This window comes from Dipodomys merriami, unplaced genomic scaffold, assembly GCF_024711535.1.
Source record: "Dipodomys merriami isolate MVZ:Mamm:240054 unplaced genomic scaffold, mDipMer1.0.p SCAF_133, whole genome shotgun sequence".
NCBI classification, from domain to species: Eukaryota; Metazoa; Chordata; class Mammalia; order Rodentia; family Heteromyidae; genus Dipodomys; species Dipodomys merriami.
The window spans coordinates 362,750-376,690 of record NW_027202638.1 but is presented as its reverse complement, the minus strand read 5'-3'; the positions used below and the strand labels follow the sequence as shown (position 1 = coordinate 376,690).

At 42.6% G+C, this 13,941-nt stretch overlaps 1 protein-coding gene and 1 long non-coding RNA gene across 4 annotated transcripts in view; one reads left to right on the top strand and one right to left on the bottom strand.

The window, feature by feature from the left end:
* The window catches only part of Parva (parvin alpha), a 146,188-nt gene that overhangs the window by 55,000 nt on the left and 77,247 nt on the right, over positions 1–13,941 (bottom strand). The gene's annotated exons all lie outside the window — the stretch shown is intronic.
* LOC138825045 (uncharacterized) overlaps positions 1–13,941 on the top strand; it is a 188,955-nt gene that overhangs the window by 168,567 nt on the left and 6,447 nt on the right. The window lies entirely within an intron of this gene.

Below are 13,941 nucleotides of genomic sequence, written 5' to 3'. Positions count from 1 at the left end.
ATTAAAAGAACTTTCACTTGCTTCCAGTATATACTTCCCTGTCCTGTGTCTCAAGCTGAGATACTAGTTGGTTTAGTCACAATGCTCTTAGTCACTGTAGCAGTGATTGGCTCAAGTACTGTCACATGATACAAACCTAGTTAATGAACTCCGAGAGGAAATTTCTAGGAGCTTCTAAGGAACAGTGTTCCTCTATTTTAAAGAGAAGCTCAAGCTTGGTGTGCCTGTAACCCTAGGACTTTGGAGGCTGAGGGTAGAAGATCTCATGTTCTAGCCAGTCTAGGTGCCACAGTGAACCCATGACTCAATAAACAAAGAAAAGAAAGGCAAAAGGGGGCAGAAAGAGAAGCCCAAGGCAAAGAGGTATTTTTTCCTAAGAATTCTTGAATCAGGATATTTTGCCTAGATTTGTGGCTGAAACTTTGAGGTGAGTAGTCCAAGAAGATGTTGATATGCTGAGGTTGATAGAAATAAAGAAAAGGATAGGGCTTGAACTCAGGGCCTGGGGGATAGGGCTTGAACTCAGGGCCTGGGGCACTGTTCCTAAACTTTTTTGCTCAAGGCCAGTGCTCTACCACTTTGAGCCACAGCTCTACTTCCAGTTTTCTAGTGGTTAATTGGAGATAAGAGTTTCATGGACTTTCCTGCCCAGGCTAGCTTTGAACCATGATCCTCAGATCTCAATCTCCTGAGTAGCTAGGATTACAGGCATAAGCCATCAGTACCTAGCCTAAAGAGGAGGTTCTTGATACTGCTGAACCCATCCCAGGAGCTACTTTTGCTCTGTATGTCTAGTTGTAGGAAATAAAAGAAATATAACTTACTAGTTAAGCTAGAAGAACATTTGTTTCTGGGACTTGAAGCCCAATCTCACTAATCAATACATAGGGACATCAGGATTATAAAGTTAATTACAGATCTATTCATCCATTAAGTCCTCCCTCCCCTTTGCCTACTTACCCTAGGCTGTACAGAATACTACAGGATCTCTTACACCCTAGACTATGTCTAGAGACTTTAACACTGTGGGGAAAGTAAGTATGGAGAAAAGAATGAATAAAGACTTAACAAATGAAAAACCAAGTGTGTGTGTGTGTGTGTGGGGATTCCTATACATACAAGCTCAGTAATTTCTTCATTTAACCAGTAAGCATAACTCCTCTGAAGTAACTTCATATCAGGTTTGGAGACTTGACTCAATCTATTCAGAGAGTGAGTTCATGAACAGGCCCATGCACAAAATAAGCAATACACTGCCCTCAACCCGAAAGGGCTGTGGGAGGTCAGACGGACAGAAGCTGATTTTGAATGAAAATGGGGAGGGATTCCTAGAAAGGGAAGCATTTGAGCTGGACATCATATAGTTAAATTTTCATCTAACACAAGTATACCACCAAAAGCACATCTGTATCAAAATAACAGTGAGAAGGAAAACAAGACAGGAATAAAGAGAGGGGGTAATTATTGATGCTCAGGGGAAAGGGAAAAGAGTAGAGTGACCAGTAATTATGTAGGATTTAGGGTGTTAGGATCTTGACTTCAGTCATAAAAAGAAAAAAAGAAAAATGCCTCAAACACCTAGAAATGAGGAATGCTTGCAAGGTTGCAAGAAATAAGATAAATATATAATATATAATAAGTCAATTGCTTCCTATATATGAAAATGCATCATTGGAATTTGGAATTAAAAGCATAGTATCACTTACACAAAATGTAATTCTTAGGTATAAATCTATCTATGTGCAAGATTAATATGCAGATGATCACAAAGCCCTCAGCCAAAGTTATAGTAAGATATTTTGTGGATACTGACCAACTGATTCTAAAGTTTATATGAAGAACAAAGTTGGCAAGCTGACACTATCAGTCTTCACAACCACTCCAAAGCTATGTAGTCAGAATAGTATGGTACTGGTAAAAGAACAGACCCAAGGACAATGGGACAAAACAGAAGACTCAAGAAGAGACCCACATATAGAGACAATTCATTCTCAATGAAAGAGTAAAAGCAATCAGTCAGAAAGGATAGTCTTGGGAATAACTGGGTGTCAATACATATTTAAAAAATCAATCTAGACACAGATCATATGCCTTTCCCAAAACCTGAAATGACCACAGATTTAAATATTAACATGATACTATAAACTCCTAAAAAGAAAAATTCATGAGATCTAGGCTTTGGCAATAACTCCTTTAGATACAAAACCAAAATGACAATCTATAAAAGGAAAATTGGTAAGTTGGACTTCATTAAGATTTCAACTGTAAAAGACTTCAATACAACAACTCATAAACAGAGGAAATATTTGCAAAGCTGAGAAAACTTGTCTGTAATAATAAAGACATCTTAGAACAATAACAAAAAAACCTAAAAAATGGCCGAAAGATCTGAACAGATTTGTCACCAAAGAAAATGGACAGATGGCAAATAAGCGAAATGAAGATGTTTCATTAGCATTTGTCTCTGGTGATGATTCCTCATCACTAATCATTAGGGTAATAACAAAGCCATGAGGTATCACAACAAATGTATAAAGATGGCTGAAATGACAACAGCAAAGACAAAGATGTAGAGCAACATTCATTTCCATTCATTGCTGGGGAGATGCAAGATGGCGCAGCTACTTTGGAAGACAGTTTAGTACTTTCTTACAATGCTATGAACCTACTATATAAGCCAGCAATCACACTCAGGAATTTACTCAGCTGATTAGAGAATATGTTCACACAAAACCCTGCAAATACTGATAGCAGTTTTATTCATAATTTCCCCAAAATGGAAGCAAATGAGTTATCCTTCAGTAGATAAAAGCATTGTAGAGTATTAATATGATGAAAATATTCAGTTAAGAAATGAGCTCTCAAACCTTGAGACATATAGAACCTTAAGCACATATTCCTAAATAAACAGGATTTGTCTCAAAAGGTTGTTTAATGTATACTTCCAATAATAGGGCAATGTAAAAAAAATGAAAAGCATAGAAAGAAACAAGATTAGTGGTTCACAGGATCTTGGGGCTGAGACGGGTTGAATAAAGTAAGTACTGAAGAACTTTTAAAATGGTAGAAGGATTCTGTGTGGTACTATGTGGTGGATACATGATATGTACTTGTCACACCCATGTAAGCTTGTAGCATAAGGAGTAAACCTTAAGGTAAGCAATTAAATTTTTTATTAAGCATCACTCACTCCTTGACCTTGTGGACAAGTATAAAAATTGTTTAGGAGGTTGGAGAACCATGGTCAGAAAGCAGTAGAACCTATCTACATGATAAATGAGACAACCTCAGGGTGGGGATGGTGCTGACCTCAATATCTTTGGCAATGCGTATAAGACAGCACCCAAAGATCATTCTAGCCCTACAGGACAAGCTATAATTCCCAATAGGCAATCCCAAGTTTCCAGGAAGAGAGTACAGTTTAGCTGTTTTTTTAAAATTGTTTTCAGAGGGAAAGAAAAGAGCTCCCTCACCACTCAAGGATGCTCCACAGGATCATTTCTACTTTCTAGGAAAGGAGGTCTCTCATAGTGAAACATCTCTGTGGTCCTTCAATAATTTAGAAGTTTTTTTTCTATCCATGGTTCCTGATGTCAATCTTTCTACCAGGCACCTATGTCTTCATTTTCTTTTGCTGCAATAGACAATTACCAGCAATGTGGTGCCTTAAAATAATCCAGATGTATTATCCTTATATCCTTACAGATATGTAAGTTAGAAGTCCAATATGGGTCTAATTGGGCTAATCTCAAGATGTTCTTATGGCTGTGTTCTCTTCTGCAGGCTTTAGGGGATAGTTCACTTTTCTTTCCCTTTCTAGCTTCTGAAGGTCAACCTTATTCTTTGACTTGTGGATCTCTAAGGCCATCTTCAAAGCCAGCAATGGGAGGAAGGGTCAAATCTCACACTGCAATCACTCTGTCTCTGGCTTGAATAATCCAGGGTGATCTCTGTGTATTTTAGAATCAGCTGATGAACACAGAGGAAATTCTACATGCAACTTTAATTACCTTTTGCTATTTAAGGTAAATTTCTGATGATCCCAGGGATCAGGACAAGGACTTCTTTGGTAGAGCCATTGTTCTGCCTACAATGGTTTTTTCCATTAATACTCTTAATACTCACCCTTCCCTACAACATGTGGATTCACTTTTCCTCCACGTGATGCCAAAAGAAAATGCAAAATCCCCACCCTGCCCACCCGGTCCCTTAAACAAGGGAAGTTTTATTACTCTTTAACAAAAATGATACTTGTTTCTGCAGCCATAATATATGACATGGCAGCCTGTTCTCGGTGGCTTCAGCAGACCACTAGGGTCCTGCTATACTCTTCTGTATTTCACACAGCTGTTTAGTAACTAGGATTTCACATCCGGGCCTTGGAGCACAGCCAAAAGAAGGAAAGGGAGAGGCTGGTGTTGTGATGGGAATTGATGTGAGGCTCTATAGCACTGAGTCTTATAGTTTCTACCAAAGTCTTTTTATTTGGTTGGTTTTATAGTCTCTGCAGAGCTGGAAGGTGGCCAACCAAATGGCCCCTGGGCATGAATTCACTGTTCACACAGCACGTGATACAACTGCCCTCCAATTGCCAGTAAACTTGGTGGGAATCAGAAGCACTATTGGCAGGCTCTGAGCCATCAAAATAATCTGAATGGAAATACTGGTTGTGGTCTCAAGCCATGGGAGTTAAATTTAAACACTGCATAGAAGTCCTGGGGAACAATATATCACTGTTCTTTGTCTTTGGCCAGGCCCTGGCCTGGTATCTCTTTAGAATCACAACCATTGCCTTCTGCCCTGACTTAAGCAGATAGTGGTACTCATGTGTTAACCTGGGAGTATATTAGGGTTGTACATGGTTGTACATGTATGTGTCCACATATAGCAAGCCTTTGGAAAAGCCTTGGGGACAATACAGAACGTGAGCTGGTAAGCTGTCCAATTCCATGGGAAGTATAGGGACAGTGAGCAACCTTCTAACAGAGCTGACTCTGCTTATTTCACCAACTGCATTTCTGGTGCCAGGCTAGGAGCTATGAATACACAGACAGACAAACACCTAATGGCTGGCATTAGCTGATTTCTATAGGGAAACTACTTTTGGTGGCTCTCAGAGACCTGAAGAGTATCAAGGAGTGTTGTCTCTGGGAGAGGGGGGATTTCACAATGGCAGAGCAACGTGATTAGACCTCTGGCAGGTCTGACTGATCCTGAGAGTACGGTGTTCCCATAGGGTGGTGGACACATAGGAGAGGTGTGTTGGAGATGTAGAAGCCTCTGGTGGGCCAGCAGGGCCCCAGGCAAGGGGTATGTGGGCACAAGAGACATCACTGCAGCCTCTCCACCTCACTTCCCTTCATCTTTGTGCATCCTGAGTCAGGTTTCCTTTCTGCATCTCATTCTCTTTGACCTTCATACCTACATCTGTCTTTTGAATTTCCAAGTGGTAAACTCTGGAATAATAACAATTCATTGTGGCTGCTTAGGAGACATGTGTGTTCTGATTAGGTCAGTGTGCTGGTGGGCTAAGTCTAAGTTTCTCCCGAAGGAGCACTTTTGTGAACAATAATGATGATGGTAAAGCAAACTGTACTTCTTTTGGACCAGGCATATGGACGTCATGTACATACACTTATACACACACTAACTTAATCTTCACAGCAATTCCATAAGTACCATTCCATTTTACAGATGAGGTAAGTAAGAGGGAAGTTATGTAATTTTTCAACATCACATACTACAAAGTAGCCCTAGATTTGATCCCAGGCTAGCTGCCTCCAGCTTTCAAACCTTAACACCATATCGTCCTAGTTTTCTTTAACAGCTTTTCTTTTTTCTTTTTGTTGGTCATGGGGCTTGAACTCTGGGCGGCTCTGTCCCTCAGCTCTTTAGCTCAAGGAAACCGCTCTACCACTTGAACCACAGCGCCACTTCCAGTTTTCTGGTGATTAATTGGAGATAAGAGTCTCATGGAGGGCTGGGAAGGTGGCTCAGTGGTAGAGCACTTGCCTTGCATGCATGAGGCCCTGGGTTCAATTCCTTAGCACCACATAAGCAAAAAGAAAAAAGCCGGAAGTGGCACTGTGGCTCAAGTGGTAGAGGCTAGCCTTGAGCTGAAGAGCTGAGGGACAGCGCCCAGGCCCAGAGTTCAGGCCCCACTACCGGACCCAAAAGAAAAAAAAAAAAAAGAGTCTCATGGACTTTCCTGCCCGGGCTGGCTTTGAACCCCGATCCTCAGATCTAAGCTTCCTGAGTAGCTAGGATTACAGGCATGAGCCATCAATGCCCAGCTCAGCTTTTCTTCTTCTTCTTTTTTTAATCAAATTATTTATTTAGTTCATTAGATAAGGCAGATGAAATGCACTTCAAACACAAACTTGTACCACTCAAAATCCTAAAATATTTATCACACCATTTTTGCAAACCACATTTATATGAAAGCCAAGATGTTTAACAGGGACAAGTATGCACACACTGAGTCCAAGGGTGCCTGGCCATTCTGGCAGCTTAGCCCACAGGACAGACTTTAAAAAGTGATATTTGAACAGTAGTTTAATTTTAAATAATGAGTTTAGCCAGGTGTAATGGCTCATACTTGTAATCCTAGCTCCTCAGGAGGCAGAGATCTGAGAATCACAGTTCAAAACAAGACCACCATGAAAGTCCCTGAGACTCTTATATCCAATTTACCACCCAAGTGGTAGAGTGATAGTTTGAGCAGAAAAGCTCAAGGATAGTACCCAGGCCCTGAGTTCTAGCCCCATGACTAAAAAACGTAAATAAGATAAATAATTGATTGACCAATTTTTGGCTATACAAGGAATACATAATCCCTTAAGAGAGCTTTGAAAATATAAAATAAAGTCACAAAACAATCCTCCTATGTAGAGATAAACTCTGTTAACATTATGCCTTCTTGTAAGCTTTTCAATGATTTATGCACATATCACTTAGCCATCCCATAGCTATTGGACACTTAGGTAGTTTCCAGGTTAGGGGAAGAGACTTCAAGGCTGAGTAATGAGCAGATGTGAAGGATGGTGGGGTCTCAGGCAGGCAGACCAGCCAGCATAATAGCAAGGTGTGGCCTGAAGACTTCCATGCATACTCCTGTACACAAGTGTGGGCCATTTTAAGATCTTTATCTTTCGTGGATAAGAAAGCCCACATTTAGACAAGTTTGATAACTTCCCTCAAAAGATCCTCAGAGACTGTTAACACTCAGCCATTCCCCTTTCCCTAATGTCTCGGCATGGGTTCAATTCCAAGAAAAGGACGATGAGTGAAGAGAGGGAGATGGGAGACCCAGGGAGATCCAGTTAGGTACATAAGCAGGTGGCTTCCTGTGGCTGGGTATCTGGGTCCATCCCAGAGGAGACTTCTCCTCAGTCAAAGCCTCCCCCCCTGTGCCCCCGCCTCCGGCCCAGATGTTGCCTCTCTGCACTTCCAGGTTGCCATGGTTGCAGGCTGAGGGGTTGAGAAGCTAGAGCCCTGGACAGGAAAGTCCAGTGTGCTGGAACCACACAGAGTGCCACAGCTGGACCAAAAGGAGGTGGCCAGGGGTGGGTTATGAGCTGCCAAGGCATCTGCTGTGCATACCCGGGGCGGGGGGCGGGGGTCCAGGACCTCTCTCCCCAGGAGTGATGTCAGGAGACTGGGTAGGAGATGAGAGGGCATTTTGAAGAGAAATTCAGGATAAGAACAACCTCCCTCCCACCTCCCCACCCCCTCCTCCTCCCCCCCCCCCCCAAGGACAAGGCAATCAAGGACAGACCAGCTGCAGAATCTGGTTCTTTGTTGTATGATGCTACCAGTGCAACTCCTTAGTCCTGACTCTATGGCATGTCCATGTGGGAATTCTGTGATGATCAGAATTAAGAGTCCTTTCCCACCCTCCTCAGGTCAGGTCAGAGAGGATGCCAGGCTGGGACCCTGACAAGGTCCTGTGGAAGCCTCTGGGAATAGGGGAAGGGTTCCAACTTATTCTGGGGACTTTCTGGGCATGAGGTCACCCTTTATGACCCCCAGGGGAAGAAATGCCTGCTTCCTGGGAACAGAGCTTATGTCTCATAATTAGTTGGTCCCAGAGGCAGGATCACAGTGCTGAGAGAAACCAATGATCCCTCCAACTGTCACCTGCTGTGTGCCACATACTTTGGGGGAAGAGAATGCACTCTTGTCCTGGGAGCTTACAGCTGTGCACACCCTGAGTTAGAGAAAGGGGACTGACTTTGGCAGAGCTCCAGGCAGTAGAAGAGAACCATTAGGGGGCCAGCTGGGATCAGGAAGGGCTTCATGGCAAAGAGGACACCAGACCTTTCTGTGGACAGAGGTCTATTCTTTCTACCACATGCAGATACCGGGTGCAATCGCACATCTGTGAGTATATGAACACCTGTCTCCCTTATGACTCTGAGTGCTCCAAGAGTGGAGGCTCTGCCCACCCCTGTCCATCAACAACTGACTGACATACTGCTTAATGCTTGCTTACTGAGTGAATGAACAAGATAACATGACAGGCCCCTAACTGTTTTCCTCTAGTAATAGAATCCCACAGCCAAATAAGCTGTCCTACTTTCTACCCAGAGCCACAGCACAAATGGCTGTTGGGTCTAGGATCTGAAAGGGGACGCTGGGAGGGGAAGAGGAGGAAGTGAGGCAGCAATGGCGGAGCAGAGAGGATAAAGGCCGGTTTCCAGGTCAGTGTTCGTGCTTGAAGCACTTCTGCTGATCATTTTTGCTTATCCTCCGGGCAAATGGACAAGTCTAGTCCAGACCTAGAAATCCATGGACCATGGCACCAGAAACAGAAAAGGCTACCAGTCATTTGTGCAGCAGGAGCGCCAGAGCAGCTCCCTGGTTATTTACCTTTCTCTAAACCCACAATCCATGTTGACAGCAAATCTGTACAGAGAACCTATTAAAAGAAATTGTAGTAAATCGGAGATGCTTTAACTGTCTGGTGAGCTGCTGATTGCAGGCCTAACCCTTCCCTTGCACCTTCCCTTTGTACAACCTTCCATTTCATTTCATTCAATGGATAATTACTGGGTCTTGACTATGGGCAAGGCAATATGCGGCGAGACTCATTCCAGGTTCATCTTCCTAGCACAGGGCATGATTTCACTTATAGACAAAAATAAACACACACAAAACAGAAGCATAGAGTGGCAAAGGACACCGGAAACTATAAAGACCATTTCCAAAAAGAAAACATTTCACCTAGGTAAGAAAGCATGGGCTGTTACCACATGGCATTCATTCATTTCAATGGATGTTTAACAGCATTCATTGCTGAGCAATTTTCCTATGGCACTCTGTTGGGTTCTGAGGGATGAAGAGGATGAAGAGAAACCAGCCCCAGAGTAGAACAGAACATTTTATGGGGTACCAGGAAATATCACTTCTCTCATCTGGAAGAGGAAATCAGGGAGGGCTTCTCAAAGGAGGAGATGCTTCAGTTGTTCCCTAAAGGCCAGTTAGGAGTTTACCAGGGAAAGATAAGATTGGCTAGAAGGCAGTACATCTATGGGGTGTGGTCACAGAGTTAAGCCAAGGCCACACAAGCAGAACATAAAAAAGTATGGGTTTAATCCTGAAAGCAATGAGAAAAATTAAGAAGGATTTTAAAAAAGTTTGTTGAGAGGCCAAATAAACGTTCGCTAAAGGATCCAAGTGTGTTTCTTCCTGTGATGTCTACAACTGCAATCAAGCAATCTGAGCCTGGATTCTCGAGAACGGTAGACCTCAAGTCAATCCCAGCTCTGCCTTCACTTCCTCCCTCTACAATGGGAATAGTAAGACTTAGCTCACACGTTAGTAACGAGACTTTGATGACATAACACATGTATAATGTCCAGCACAGTAGAACATGCCTGAGTGAGCATTAGTAACTGCTGGCTTGCTTTTTCAACACCTTTTCTCTATGCATGCCTGGTAACGAGTAAGCACTGGGAGAAACCCAGGGGCTGCCCAGCCATGATCTAATGGAATGAGAATGACTTGGCAAACCAACTGAGCTCAAACATCAAGTCAAGGAGATGTTAAGAAATTAGCAATTCCCTTGTCTTTGGGTTTCAAGTGGATAAAAAGTGATCACATGGTGAAAGAAGGAATAGAAACAGGTCCACACAAAGCTTAATGATGCAGAAGGTCATTTTGGAGTAAGTGGCATGGTGCAAGGAAGGAGTATGCTACAGGTATCATGGAGTCTGGAAGGTGGAAGCAGCATGGTGAAGGCGATGGAGAGATGGATTCTGTGGTTCTACCAGTAGTGGTGGTACTAACAGTAGTGATGACGGTTTGGATGAATTTTCAGAGGTGAAAATAGGAAAGATGGTGCTCAATACCCACAGCATCTGGATTGTGGTCTCTAAAGATGAATGCCATTTTTCTCTATAAGGAATCAGAGTTCCTTGGAAAAATGGCTAATTATAGATCTGAAATAATACAAAGAATATATGAACTGAGTCTAGTTCATCTGATAGCCAGAAATCAATCAACTGTTGATTTCTCCAAGGCAGGAGATTATCAAACAGGCTTCCACTGGCCAAAGATAGAAAAAAAAGTTAAACATCAATAAAATGATAAGCAGGTATGGACTGAAATAGAATCAACTACACCTAAATCCATGAGGTAATAATGATACCAGGAGAACAAAACAAAATGTACTTCACTGGTCATGAATAGAGGACTAGGAAACCCATTCATTCTTTTTAAAACTTGTAAACACAACATTTTTTCTGTTTCTAAATCAAACTACACAGCTCACTGACCAACTGTTCCATGGGGGAAAGTTGGCCTTTTTTGTTGCTGTTTTTGTTTGCAATGACATGGATTGAACCCAGGGCCTCATGCATGTTGGCAAATGCTCAACCACTGACCACAGCCCCATGAAGTTGATAAAGCCTTTCAGGTGACAATTGTCTTTGCAATGGTCATGAATGGTTCCTAGTATTACAAAATCAGAACCAGAAGTAATTCCTCCTTGTGTGCCTACCACCCCTGAAGAGATATACTGCTATCAGCCCTGGATCAACGCAATGATTCTGGGGAAATGTAGGGGTCATGGGTACATGTTAAAATAACACCATCCATACAATGAACCAACTGTAGAGTTTTAGACACTGTGTAGGTTTCTTCAGTAAACACATTTCAAGGAATTAAAAAGAGATGAGTTGAGGTCCAGTGGCTCACACCTATAATCCTAGCTATTCCGACGGCTGAGATCTGAGTATCATGATTCAAAGCAAGCTTGGGTGGGCAAATCTGAGAGAGTCTAATCTCCAATTTACCAGCCAAAAGCCAGAAGTTGGAGGTAGGCTCAGTTGGTAGTGTGCCAGCTGTAAACAAGAAAGCTGATCAGGAGCTGGGGGACCTGAGTTCAAGTCTCATACAAGTGTACTGGCACATTGACATGCACATGGCACACACGTGTGCGCGCACACACATATACATACACACACACACAGGGCATGAGCTGATCTTCACAAATTACAACACAGGGTCTCATTTTGATCTGGAGTCCAACAAACTGTAGAAACAAATGTTTAAATTTCTGGGCTGAATAGTTGATTACTTTTTCTATGTGAAATAATAATAATAATAATAATTTTTTTTTTTTTTGGGTCCGGTTGTGGGGCCTGAACTCTGGGCCTGAGCGCTGTCCCTCAGCTCTTCAGCTCAAGGCTAGCGCTCTACCACTTGAGCCACAGCGCCACTTCCGGCTCTTTTCTTTTTGCTTATGTGGTGCTGAGGAATCGAACCCAGGGCCTTGAGCATGCAAGGCAAGCGCTCTACCACTGAGCCACCTTCCCAGCCCTGAAATAATTATTTTTTAAAGAAAAAAATCCTTATGTTTAAGATCTATATTGAATTACATGTCTGAGATTTACTTCAAAATAATTTTGAAGATCAGATGGGAGGTTCAAATGAACCAGGACTGATTTCTCTTGAAGTGGCTGAAGGGTTCACTGGGGAGTGTATTATACTTTTCTTTCCATCTCTGCATATATGTTAGAAATTTTCCACTGTCAGAAGTTCTTAGTTTCCTTTCTTTTTGATGGTACTGATATTTGAACTCAGAGTTTTATGTTTTTTAGGCAGGTACTTTACCACTTGAGTCATACCTCCAACTATTTTTTGTTTTGGTTATTTTCAGGCAGGATTTTGTTTTTGCTTGGGCCAGCCTTGGATTGTGAGCCTCTTACCCGTGCCTCCCACATGGCTGGTATCATAGACACACCTGATTTGTTGGTTGTGATGAGAATCTTGGTAACTTTTTGCCCAGGATAGTTTCTGATCTTTCTGATCCTGCCAAGTTCGCAGGACCCCCCCCACAAGAAGACCACCGAGAGTCAGACTCTACAGCTGTTTTATTTAAACAGACTGCAGCTCGGGCCTCGTCCTACACTCCGACACAGCCGAGCCTAGGAGGAGAGCCCGGAGCTAAGGATTTGCAGGTCTTATATAGGCACACAATCAACCAGGTGTTTTGATTACCTCCACGTGTTGGTTTGCTAGACAGAAACAAGCAACAGGTGGTGGTCACTGCCTCAAACTTTAACCTTTCAATCTTAACCTTTTGAGTAGGCTGGGATTATAGGCATGATCCATGACACAGACCTTTTTTTGTTTCCTTTCTTTAAATGGCAATAAGGAACTAGATTCTGGGCAAGAGGAGCAGAAGTAAATGACAAGATTGTTTTCAGAAATAAAAAAAAATCAGTGAGAACAATTTGTCCAACTGAGAATAAAGTCAGCCTAATAAAGAAAATCCAAATCACGTCTCAAGCAGCATTTCTATTCTTAATTTATAATGATTTCATTATCAAGCTTTATAAGATGTCTATCAATGTCCTCAAGGAAAACTAACAAACACATTTAAGTGCCATTTTTATACAGAAAAACTAGAAATAGCTGGTAAATATCTGACCCCATTGGGCTCCACCGAAGTGTAGTGAAATAACAATGAAATACTTCTCTATCAATGGCAGTATGAACTCCCTCAACACTCTCTTCCATTGTGTCTGTCCTAAGCCCCATCCCACTGACAGACAAACATGGCTCTGCTTCAGGCCTTCCAAGGTGAGCTATGGCCTATGGATCCTTTGCAGTCTCACACTTTCTCCCTTGAGTTGTCATCTTCTCCAGCTGTGAAAGCTTCAACACAAATAAATGCCTTCCCACATGGAGCAAATGGGTGGCTTTGGGATTTATGTATTTATTAATGTGGGGTTCTCATCTGTGATTAAAACCATGGATACCCCAAGGGAGCCAAGACTTCCAACATACCTTCAATGGAGTTAAGAAGACTTACTGTGGCCACCTTTTGGGCCCCATATGGCTGAAAGTTGTCACCTTTTCTCTGGCTTTATTAACTGCGGTCTTCTCAGAATGGGGATCAAGAGTTCAAACTGATGGGACCTTGAGCCTGTCAAACTTCCCAGGGAGGCATTTCAGCCCAGCTACCCACCCCCCTAAAGTGAACGCTGAAGCCATGTTTAACCTACAGGTGGAAGCTGAATAGAAAATCTTGCTAAGAATGTGCAATCATTCCATATATTCCAAACTGGTGAGAGACCTGGAATTCTCATGAGCTCTCAAACTAAGATATCTATCCATTTTCTACGACTGTCACTAAGAATTATGGACTCCTTGGTGCCCAGCTGTGCAGGAGACCTGGTTGGTTAGGTCTTAGGAAAAGCATTTAGCAGGTACGTGACCCCTCAAAAAGACCATGTTTCTTTGTGCAGCTTGGGAGAGCAGAGGATAGTAAGTAATCAAATTACCTAGGCAGAGCTTTTCTTGCCTAAGTCCTTCACTTTTTCATTTCTTTGCTCATCTGCAGTTTCTCCCCCAACTCCTAAGCATCCCCTACCTCTCAACTGCTCCTCTCTTCCCCCCCCCCCCCCCCACTTCCACAATGATCTCTAACAG